The sequence below is a fragment of the Chiloscyllium plagiosum genome, chromosome 21 (genome assembly GCF_004010195.1).
Source record: "Chiloscyllium plagiosum isolate BGI_BamShark_2017 chromosome 21, ASM401019v2, whole genome shotgun sequence".
NCBI classification, from domain to species: domain Eukaryota; kingdom Metazoa; phylum Chordata; class Chondrichthyes; order Orectolobiformes; family Hemiscylliidae; genus Chiloscyllium; species Chiloscyllium plagiosum.
The window spans coordinates 38,074,833-38,086,633 of NC_057730.1; positions in this window are offsets into that span (position 1 = coordinate 38,074,833).

Sequence of the window (11,801 nt, forward strand, 5' to 3'; positions counted from 1 at the left end):
TTTTTAATCGTAGATTGTGTTTTAGTACTCATACCCCATGCAAGTGCATGTAAGTTTCATTTAACGTGCCTTATTTACAACAGCAACAACTATTCTGGCCTATTGAGCACCCCTGCTTTTAATCGCTATACTAAGGGTGTCTATGTCTTCAGTGGTTTAAACTTGCCCTGGAGTTTCCTCTTTAAGGGCAAGGTAGAATGGCCCCAGACAGTGAGTGTGGAGGCACGGAGTGTGAGAGCAGTCAGTTAATTGGGTGGCAGGTGACCTGTACATGCGCCCCTCCCTCCCTCCCTGTAAGCTGGGTTCTCATCTCTGTTGATAAAGGGTAGGATGCTGATGGATCCCTGTACAGGCACGAATTGAGCCCCTTAAGTAAGCAACAAATTTCCATCATTATTGCCTGCCGCTGGTATTCAGAAATCATCGAATCCCTACATTGTCAAGTCCACACCTCCTCTGAAGAGCATCCCAGACCCATCCCCTCTACCCTATAACATTGCATATCCCATGGCTAATCCACTTAACCTAGACATCCTGAGACACCATGGGCAATTTAGCACAGGCAATCCACCTAACCTGTACATTTTACCCAGCAACAAGAGGGCCTGTCACCACGTGGGAAACACAGTCCTGTTGGGTTGGGTTACAGGCTCCTGGAGAATTCCTTGGTCAAAGGCACATTGTGACTGACCAAGGAATCCGGCACTGGGGAGGGGGATTTCCCTCGACAGCCATTCACATGCCTTTTCTGCTGACCACTGTGCCCCCTGCGCCTGCCCAGTGGCCATCATTCAGCCATGAACTGAATCCCTCATTGGCTCCGGTGAGTGTATTGCTGGCAGCTGCCACTCACTGTTTCTCATGGTGCAGAGTGTAATGGAGACGTGTCAAGATTAGCTCACAATTGGTACAGTACAGAAGGCCATTCGGTCTATTGTGTCTGCACCGGCTCTCCAAATGAGCAGCATCGCTTAGTGCCATGCTCCTGCCCTTTCCTCATAACCCTGCACACTACTGCCATTTAAATAATCACCAAAAGTGTGCTTGGAGACCTTGATCAAACCTGCCTTTATCATACTTCCAAGCAGCTCATTCCAGACCCAAATCACTCATTTTTGAAAAGCATTTTTTCTCATCACATTTGCCATTTTTTTTTGCAAATCAGATGGACCAATGGGCTGAGGAGTGGCAGATGGAGTTTAATTTAGATAAATGTGGGGTGCTACATTTTGGAAAAGCAAATCAGAGTAGGACTTAGACACTGAATGGTAAGGTCCTAGCGAGTGTTACTGAACAGAGAGACCTTGGAGTGCAGGTTCATAGTTCCTTGAAAGTAGAGTCATAGATAGATAGGATAGTGAAGACGGCGTTTGGTATGCTTTCCTTTCAGAGTATTGAGTACAGGAGTTGAGAGGTCATGTTGAAACTGTACAGGACATTGGTTAGGCCACTGTTAGAATGCAATTCTGGTCTCCTTCCTAGCAGAAGGATGTTGTGAAACTTGAAAGGGTTCAGAAAAGATTTGCAAAGATGTTGCCAGGGTTGAAGGATTTGAGCTACAGGGAGAGGTTGAATAGGCTGGGGCTGTTTTCCATGGAGCGTCGGAGGCTGAGGGGTGACCTTATAGAGGTTTATAAAATCATGAGGGGCATGGATAGGATAAATAGACAAGGTCTTTTCCCTGGGGTGGGGGAGTCCAGAACTAGAGGGCATAGGTTTAGGATGAGAGGGGAAAGATATAAAAGAGACCTGAGGGTCTTTTCACTCAGAGGGTGGTGAGTGTATGGAATGAGCTACCAGAGGAAGTGGTGGAAGCTGGTACAATTACAACATTTAAAAGGCATCTGGATGGGTATATGAATAGGAAGGGTTTAGAGGGATATTGGCCAAGAGTTGGCAAATGTGAGTGGATTAGGTTAGGAAATCTAGTTGGCATGGACGAGTTGGAGTGAAGGGTCTGTTTCTGTGCTATATATCTCTTCTGACTTTAAATCTCTTAAATGCATTAAAATTTGCAGCTCTCACTGGCTGGAGTTTTCCCCCGGGGTTTTTCATCCCAGGAAATACTCAATGCTAGCCACCTCAGCAAGTGATAGGTACATACTGCTGAAGGACCTTTCCCAGTAGAGACAACATGAGATACGCCCACTAGCTTTTCTGACAGTCGCAAGACCCTTGTCGCGAGTATTCTGCCCTAAATTCCTCCATCTCCTACCCAGAGTCTACTTCTCTTAAGACAATTCTTAAAACCTAACTCTTCGATCAAACTTTCGATTATGTTTTCATATCTTCTGGTGTGACTTTGTCAAGTTTTGTTTTATAACTCACCCAAGAGGTGCCTAGGGATCTTTTATTCAGCTAGAGGCACTACATAAATACAAGCTGTTAGTGCCTTCTCTGAGTGAATGTGATGTCAGTTATTGTATTCTGACATGAATGGTGGAGACGTACTGTACTTGGAACCGAGCTCCATGAATCAGTGCATTAATAGAAGTGTTTAGATTCAATCGACAAAATGGCCTGCTGTTTCCCTTTTGATACAGCTCTCCAGAATAAAAGAGATGTCTGCCGTTTAATGAACTCAAAAATATTCTGTTTATTATAAAACACAACTCCCTTCTAAAAACAAGCAGCAAAACAGATTAATGTTCAAGATGTAACCTGGAATTAGAATGAAATTCCCCTTTTAAACCCATCACAAACAACAAATGGCAAAGACTTTGTAGGAATGATATTAAAGTAGAGCAAAAAAAAACACCTTTATTGGCCAATGTTGGCCACACCCTTAATGTTGATGATCCTGAAGAACAAAAAAATAAAATTTTGTGAATTCTTACAGTCTACTGGCTACTGTCCAAGCAGTTCCATATCTTCAAGTTTATCACATAGTCCATGAATATAGATTTACAGACTTGGCAGTCAGGCTTAAAAATCTACACCTTCAATTTGCTTATATTCAGCAGTTAGTAAAGAAGAAACAATGCAATTTGATGCTTTGAACACAGTCGCTTTTGTTTTAAATCATTAAATGGAGCCTTTTTAATTGTAGCATTGATTTCTGTGAAACTAATTACAGAACAACCTCGAATATCTGAACAAGATGGGCAAATGTATTTAAATTTTACCCAGCTTGCCTTCCTTTCTCTTCCCATGCTGGCCTTCTGGTTCAATTTGGGTCAGCGTGTACCATCCACAAGATATATTGCAGTGACTTACCAGGGTTTCATTAACAGCATTTTATAAATTTGGGACCTCCAGCAAATAGAAAGCCAGAGGTAGTAGACACATGGGAATGCATCATTTGCAGATTCCCCACTGAGCCGCGCAACATCTTGATTTGGAGTTATATTGTCTTTCCTTCTTTATCACTGGGTCACAAGTTTGGAACTCCTTTTGAAACAATGCTTTGGGTGTCCCTACATCTCATGGATTTCAAGGGGGCAGCTCACTACTACCTTTGCAAAGGTAATTACAGATGAACAATGAAAGCTGACCTTGCTGACAACACTGAATTGGACAGATTAGTGACCACAAAGGAGTTGATGGTCATGGATAACTAGGAGGGGTGGTGGTCAGACAAGAAAGTCAAGTTGAGACATGATCAGATCAGCCCATGTCCTGTAAATGAGTAATAAAGTGTTTTCTCCTCTCTCACTGAACTCGCAATTTGTTGCAGAGTTTTTGTTCTTTCTGACTGGATATCTGCCCACAGTTTCCAGATCAGAAGTGGTATGACTGCATTGACAAAGAGCATAGCCAGTTTCTATTTGATGGCATTCTAATCTTCATTGCCCATAAAGATCAATAAACACCTTCAAGAGGTTATTATGCAATATTCCAAAATATGGTTGCTAAGACTAGGCTTTGTTACAATTAAAAGGTACAAGCTGAAAAGAACATTTCTTGAAGTTGAGTTGTGCGAATGTTGATCATCCTGCCTCCCTAGTGGATCTTTAAAAGTATGTACATAAGGCTTATGTGAAAAATCTGGATTTCAAATATTTTAGTTCATTTTGTGGAGTTGGTTTTAAATGGGATTTTTGTTTTGTAAAACAAGCACCGCAGTACAAAATGGCATTGATGTACAGATCATCCATAGTCCAGTTATACTGTAGAACAAAATTGAGGGTTGAATGACCTGCTCCTATGCAGTTCAATGCGTAGTAAGTGTGCAACTTAAGGAACAATTTCAAGAGGAATCGTGGCGCAGTGTACAGATTAGGAGCTGGAATGAAGCTCAGTATTGTGTTTGGTTGTCAATATCAACAATAAAGTTCCAGAATCCCAACTACAAAGCCCTTTTGCACATTCAGAAAGTAAAAGGTATGGGTTGTAGCCAAATCCAAATGGCTTACAACTCTTTAATATGTGGTTGGATGCCATGCTGTGAGTTTGGGTTTAAGACAGATCCAGAAACGAGCAAAGCCAAGAACTGTCTTCACACTTTGAGTTCAAATTGACACTATTTATTATACATTAATATATCGCACGTTAAGTCTTTATGTACACACTAATCATTGATATTCCATGTTCACTCTTATAGTTACATTAGGTAAGGGTAAATCTATCTCCTTCATGTGTTCATGTCCTTGTATTGGTAAGACTCTAAAGTTCTAGTGTAGTGTAATATAGTGTAATCTCGACTAACTTCACCCACACTATTATTTATGCTCGGTAATGTGCAGCTCCATGACAGTATCACAAATTTGCTCCTCAGTCTTGAAGTCCTTACACAACAGACTCCAAGTCTGAGTCTGTGAGAACTTCAGTTTGGAAGGTTACATTACTGGAATCACCAGTTTATTGCAGTGCTTTGACCTAGCTGTAAATTCAGTGTGATTCCTGTCTGATCACCTAAAGAATACATATTGTTACTGGACAGGTGGAATAACTGTTGTAACATTAATTAATCAGATGAAAATCTCTCAGTGCCTCAAATTGACTCGAATGGTTCTCTGAGAGTAGAACAGGTCAGTGAAATATATAATATCATAGCTCAGGGTACTATGGAAGACAACTGACAAATTGAAAAGGAACATAATAAACATTGTTAAATCAAAAGGAGGTCTTAATGGCTTTCAGAACTAACTATAGATTACACAGAGAGGAGCATGTGTCTGACCAGATCAGGAATGTACTGTATAATACATTTGTATAGCACAAGCAAATGGGTTTCCAAAGGCACAAACATCCCTTCCAAGTGAAGTAGTGCTTTACCTACACTTCACACAATCTAGTCTACCTCATTCACTCTCACAGTGCAGGGAACAAAGCATAGATCGGATGACCACTTTGCAGAACATCTACATTCTGCCTGCAGAAATGACCCTAAGCTTCCAGTTGCCTGCCACTTTAACACACCATCTTATTCTGGATCAGAGTGGTGCTGGAAAAGCACAGCAGTTCAGGCAGCATCCAAGAAGCAGGAAAATCAATGTTTTGGGCAAAAGCCCTTCATCAGAAATAGAGGCAGGGAGCCTGCAGGGTGGAGAGATAAATGAGAGGGGTGGGAGAGGGGAGAAAGTAGCATAGAGGACAATAGGTGAATGGGGGTGGGGATGGAGGTGGTAGGTCAGACAGGAGGATGGGGGAAGGTAGCAAAGTGTACAATGGGTGAATGGGGTGGGGATGAAGGTGATAGGTCAGAGAGGAGGGTGGAGTGGATAGTTGGAAAGGAAGATAGGGTTAACATCTCTGTCTCAGGCTTGTTGCAGTGCTCTGGTGAAGCTCAGCGTAAGTTGGAAGAACAACACCTCATTTCCTGCTTGTGGACCCTATAGCCCTCTGGACTCAATATCAAGTTCAATAACTTTAGGGCTTGAACTCTCCTATGTCCTAGCCCCCACCCCCACACACCAGATCTTGTTAACAAACAGTCTGCTATTACCCATTGTTAGCTACTAACAGTCTCCATTAACAGCTATTCACTCTCATAGCCAAATCGTTATCCACTTCTTTGTCCAACTGTTCTTCTCTCTCTTTGGGCTCTACCCCCACCTATCATTTACTCCTTACCCCCTCCCCCCTTCCTGTCTTCTGCATAGAAGCCGACATTTTCCAAGCCACCAGCAGTTCTGAGGAAGGGTCACCAGACCCAAACATTAACCTAATTTCTCTTTACAGATGCTGCCAGACCTGCTGAGCTTTTCCAGCCTTTTTTGTTTTTGTTTCCGATTTACAGCATCTGTAGTTCTTTTGGTTTTTATTGGGTTCTTTATGGTCATCAAAATGTTTGTGAGTAAGCAACAAAACTTGAAGTTCACATTATTGAATAAAATTATATTTCAAAATAAAATATTTGAGCACATAAACTTCAAAATTCTAATTCCTACCCTGAGGAGCCTTCAATGGCGCACCTTATAATCAAACCTTAGTCTTACATCCCACCATAAACTCTCCCTTCATTCCATCACACATTTTCCCTACATCCTGCCACATCGTTTAAAGACCAATCTTTTGTTCTATGTTGGAATTAGAATTAGAATTACAGCAATACAACAGTACAGCAAAAAAAAAGTCACCATTCCCGGCACCAGCTTAGGTACAAAGGTACCTAGGTACAAAATCTTAGGTATAAAGTTGAAAAAAAATAAATAAAGTTTCCCTCTGCAGCATAATCAACTTTCAGTCCCTCTTTATAATTTACCCCATCAGTTTCCTTGCTCCGTACTCACTACTTCCTCCTTGTTAAATAAAAGGCTCAATATAAATGATGTAAAACTGCAAACTAACTTCTACAGTTTTGTTTCATTGGCTTTATGAGTACTTTATGAATAATGTACTTTATGAGCGTGACTGGTAGCAGATGATATTGTGTAAGCAACTGTTGGTCAGTGTTAGTACCAAAGGTAAGGGATTTCTTTTATATGCAGAAACTGGTTGTTCATAAGAGTAGAAAAGGTGAAGAAAGAGTTCATTAAATGTGCTCGAAATATAAAGAATTTTAATATGGTCAATAGATTGAAACAATTTCTCATGGCAGGACCAGTAAACAAAAACATAAATTTATGGTAATTGACAGAGAAAGAGTTGAAATGACCGCATGGAATGAACTTCCGGAGGAATTGGGTGGATGTGGGTAAATTACAACATAGTCATAGAGATGTACAGCATGGAAACAGACCCTTTGGTCCAACCCGTCCGTGCCGACCAGATATCCCAACCCAATCTAGTCCCACCTGCCAGCATCTGGCCCATATCCCTCGAAACCCTTCCTATTCATATACCCATCCAAATGCCTCTTAAATGTTGCAATTGTACTAGCCTCCACCACTTCCTCTGGCAGCTCATTCCATACATGTACCACCTTCTGAGTGAAAAAGTTGCCTCTTAGGTCTCTTTTATATCTTTCCCCTCTCATCCTAAACCTATACTCTCTAGGTCTGGACTCCCCCACCCCAGGGAAAAAACTTTGCCAATTTACCCTATCCATGCCCCACATGATTTTATAAACCTCTATAAGGTCACCCCTCAGCCTCTGATGCTCCAGGGAAAACAGCCCCAGCCTATTCAAACTCCCCCTATAGCTCAAATCCTCCAACCCTGGCAACATCCTTGTAAATCTTTTCTGAACCCTTTCAAATTTCACAACATCTTTCCGATAGGAAGGAGACCAGAATTGCATGCAATATTTCAACAGTGGCCTAACCAATGTCCTGTACAGCTGCAACATGATCTCCCAACTCCTGTACTCAATAGTCTGACCAATAAAGGAAAGCATACCAAACGCCTTCTTCACTATCCTACCTGTGACTCCACTTTCAAGGAGCTATGAACCTGCACTCCGAGGTCTCTTTGTTCAGCAACACTCCTCAGGACCTTACCAGTAAGTGTATATGTCCTGCTAAGATTTGCTTTCCCAAAATGCATCAACTCACATTTATCTAAATTAAACTCCATCTGCCACTTCTCAGCCAATTGGCCCATCTGATCAAGATTCAGCTATAATCTGAGGTAGCCCTCTTCGCTGTCCACGACAGCTCCAATTTTGGTGTCATCAGCAAACTTACTAACTATATCTCTTATGCTCACATCCAAATCATTTATATAAATGATGAAAAGTAGTGGACCCAGCACCGATCCTTGTGGCACTCCACTGGTCACAGGCCTCAGTCTGAAAAACAACCCTCCACCACCACCTACCATCTTCTACCTTTGAGCCAGTTTTGTATCCAAATGGCGAATTCTCCCTGTATTCCATGAGATCTAACCTTGCTAATCAGTCTCCCATGGGGAATCTTGTCGAACGCCTTACTGAAGTCCTTATAGATCATATCTACCACTCTGCCCTCATCAATCCTCTTTGTTACTTCTTCAAAAAACTCAATCAAGTTTGTGAGACATGATTTCCCACACATAAAGCCATATTGATGATCCCTAATCAGTCCTTGCCTTTCCAAATACATGTACATCCTGTCCCTCAGGATTCCCTTCAACAACTTGCCCACCACCGACGTCAGGCTCAATGGTCTATAGTTACCTGGTTGTCCTTACCACCATTCTTAAACAGTGGCACCACATTAGCCAACCTCCAGTCTTCCGGCACCTCACCTGTGACTATTGATGATACAAATATCTCAGCAAGAGGCCCAGCAATCACTTCTCTAGCTTCCCACAGAGTTCTAGGGTACCCTGATCAGGTCCTGGGGATTTATCCACTTTTATGCATTTCAAAACATCCAGCACTTCCTCCTCTGTAAGATGGACATTTTGCAAGATGTCACCATCTATTTCCCTACAGTCTATATCTTCCATGTCCTTTTCCACTGTAAATATTGATGCAAAATACTCGTTTAGTATCTGCCCAATCTCCTGAGGCTCCACACAAAAGCTGCCTTGCTGATTTTGAGGGACCCTATTCTCTCCCTAGTTACCCTTTTGTCCTTAATGTATTTGTAAAAACCCTTTAGATTCTCCTTAATTCTATTTTCTAAAGCTATCTCCTTTTTGCCCTCCTGATTTCTCTCTTAAATATACTCCTACTGCCTTTATATTCTTCTAAGGATTCACTCAATCTATCCTGTCTATATCTGACATATGCTTCCTTCTTTTTCTTAACCAAACCCTCAATTTCTTTGTTCATCCAGCATTCCCTATACCTACCAGCCTTTCCTTTCACCCTAACAGGAATATACTTTCTCTGGATTCTTGTTATCTCATTTCTGAAGGCTTCCCATTTTCCAGCCATCCCTTTACCTGCGAATATCTGCCCCCAATCAGCTTTTGAAAGTCCTTGCCTAATATTGTCAAAATTGGCCTTTCTCCAATTTAGATCTGGTCTATCCTTTTCCATCACCATTTTAAAACGAATAGAATTATGGTCGCTGGCCCCAAAGTGCTCCCCCACTGACACTTTAGTCACCTGCTCTGCCTTATTTCCCAAGAGTAGGTCAAATTTTGCACCTTCTCTAGTAGGTACATCCACATACTGAATTTTCTTGTATATACTTAACAAACTCCTCTCCATCTAAACCCTTAACACTATGGCAGTCCCAGTCTATGTTTGGAAAGCTAAAATCCCCTACCATAACCACCCTATTATTCTTACAGATAACTGACATCTCCTTAGAAATTTGTTTCTCAATTTCCCTCTGACTATCAAGGGGTCTATAATACAATTCCAATAAGGTGATCATCCCTTTCTTATTTCTCAGTTCCACCCAAATAACCTCCCTGGATGTATTTCCGGGAATATCCTCCCTCAGCACAGCTGTAACGCTATACCTTATCAAAAATGCTACTCCCCCTCCTCTCTTGCATCCCTTCCTATCCTTCCTGTTGCATTTGTATCCTGGAACATTAAGCTGTTATTCCTGTCCATCCCTGAGCCACATTTCTCTAATTGCTATAATATCTCAGTGCCATGTTCCTAACCATGTCCTGAGTTCATCTGCCTTCCCTGTTTGGCCTCTTGCATTGAAATAAATGCAGTTTAATTTATTAGTCCTAACTTGTTCTCTGCTTTGTTCCTGCCTGCCTTCACTGTTTAGCTTGCCATTGTTCTCAACTGTACCATCCTCAGATTGAAATCTTTCCTCACTATCTCCCTGGGTCCCACTCCCCCACCTTACTAGTTTAAATCTTCCTAAGCAATTCTAGCAAATCTCCCTGCCAGTATATTAGTCCCCTTCCAATTTAGTTGCAATCCGTCCTTTTTGTACAGGTCACTTCTACACCAAAACAGCTTCCAATGATCCAAAAATGTGAATGCCTCTCCCACACACCAGCTCTTCAGCCATGCATTCATCTGCTCTATCCTCCTATTCCTGCCCTCACTAGCTTGTTGCCCTGGGAGTAATCCAGATATTACTACTCTCAAGGACCTCTTTTTTAAATTCCTGCCTAACTCTCTGTAATCTCCCTTCACAATTTCAACCTTTTCCCTTCCTATGTCATTGGTTCCCCCTTGAGAACATTCTGCACCCTCTCTGAGACATCCTTAATCCTGGCTCCAGGGAAGCAATACACCATTCTGATCTTTTGCTGCTGGCCACAGAAACGTCTGTCTGTACCTCAGACTAGAGAGTCCCTTCATGTAAAGAATATTTGGATAAGTACATAATTAGGAAAGGTTTAGAGGGATTTGGGCCAGGAGTAGGCAGGTGCAACTAGTTTAGTTTGGGATTATGTTCAGCATGAACTGAAGGGTCTATTTCCGTGCTGTATGACTCTATGATTCTATGTGGATTGTTTTGATGTGGCAAGTTGTGATCTGGAATGGTGCGATAAGAAGATTAGATAATTCTTTTTCAAAAGGGAATTGGATGACTACTTGAAATGAAAATGTAACAGGCTATGGGGGGAAAAGCAGCGTGAGACTATTTAGGTAGCGTTGACACAGACCCCTTGGGCTGAAGAGCCTCTCCTCTCTGCTGTATGATTCTGTTCTTCAGCTCGCCCTCCCATGTGCATTGTGTGAATATAACCACAAGGGGGTGTCTGTGTACTGCAATCAAACATATGCCGAGGCTTGCCAGAGTTCACTGCAGTCAGTGTCAGTATCCACACTCTGACTGCCCTCACTGAACTTGGTACTGCCACCTGGTGACAGAGAATGGCATGTCGCCTGTGGAAAGTGTATCTTCTGGTCCCAGAAAATAACAAGGGAAGGATTTGGAATCTGAGGGCCAGGCTCGTGGCCACATGGCTTGAGCATGGGAATCTTGACAGGGGAACCTGAATTTTAGACTTCCCAAAATAGATAAGTTTTTGTTGGTCTCGACCAAATCAGGATGATGTCAACAAAAAGCAAAATAATCAAATCATGATATCACTTCAAAATTAAGACCTCCCACCTTACACCCTGTGTAAATTTAAGTTAATTCAAAATTCTGCTGGTTATATTCTAATTTGCACCAGCTCCTGTGCACCCACACCCTCCTGTGTGTGTTAATCTATATTGGTTCCTGGTCGGCAACACCTCGATATTAAAATGTTCATCCTTAATTCTAAATCCCTCCTTGGCTTAACTTCTTGGTATCTGTTATCTTCTACACTACCAATGTACCCCCTAATTATTTCTGCAGTGTGTGGACCCTTTGAATTATTTTATGAGGCTGAATCTCAAAGCAGGTAAAAACAATGACTGCAGATGCTGGAAACCAGATTCTGGATCAGTGGTGCTGGAAGAGCACAGCAATTCAGGCAGCATCTGAGGACAGGCAAAATCGACGTTTCGGGCAAAAGCCCTTCATCAGGAATAAAGGCAGAGAGCCTGAAGCGTGGAGAGATAAACTAGAGGAGGGTGGGTGTGGGTAGAAAGTAGCATAGAGTACAATAGGTGAGTGGGGAAGGAGATGAAG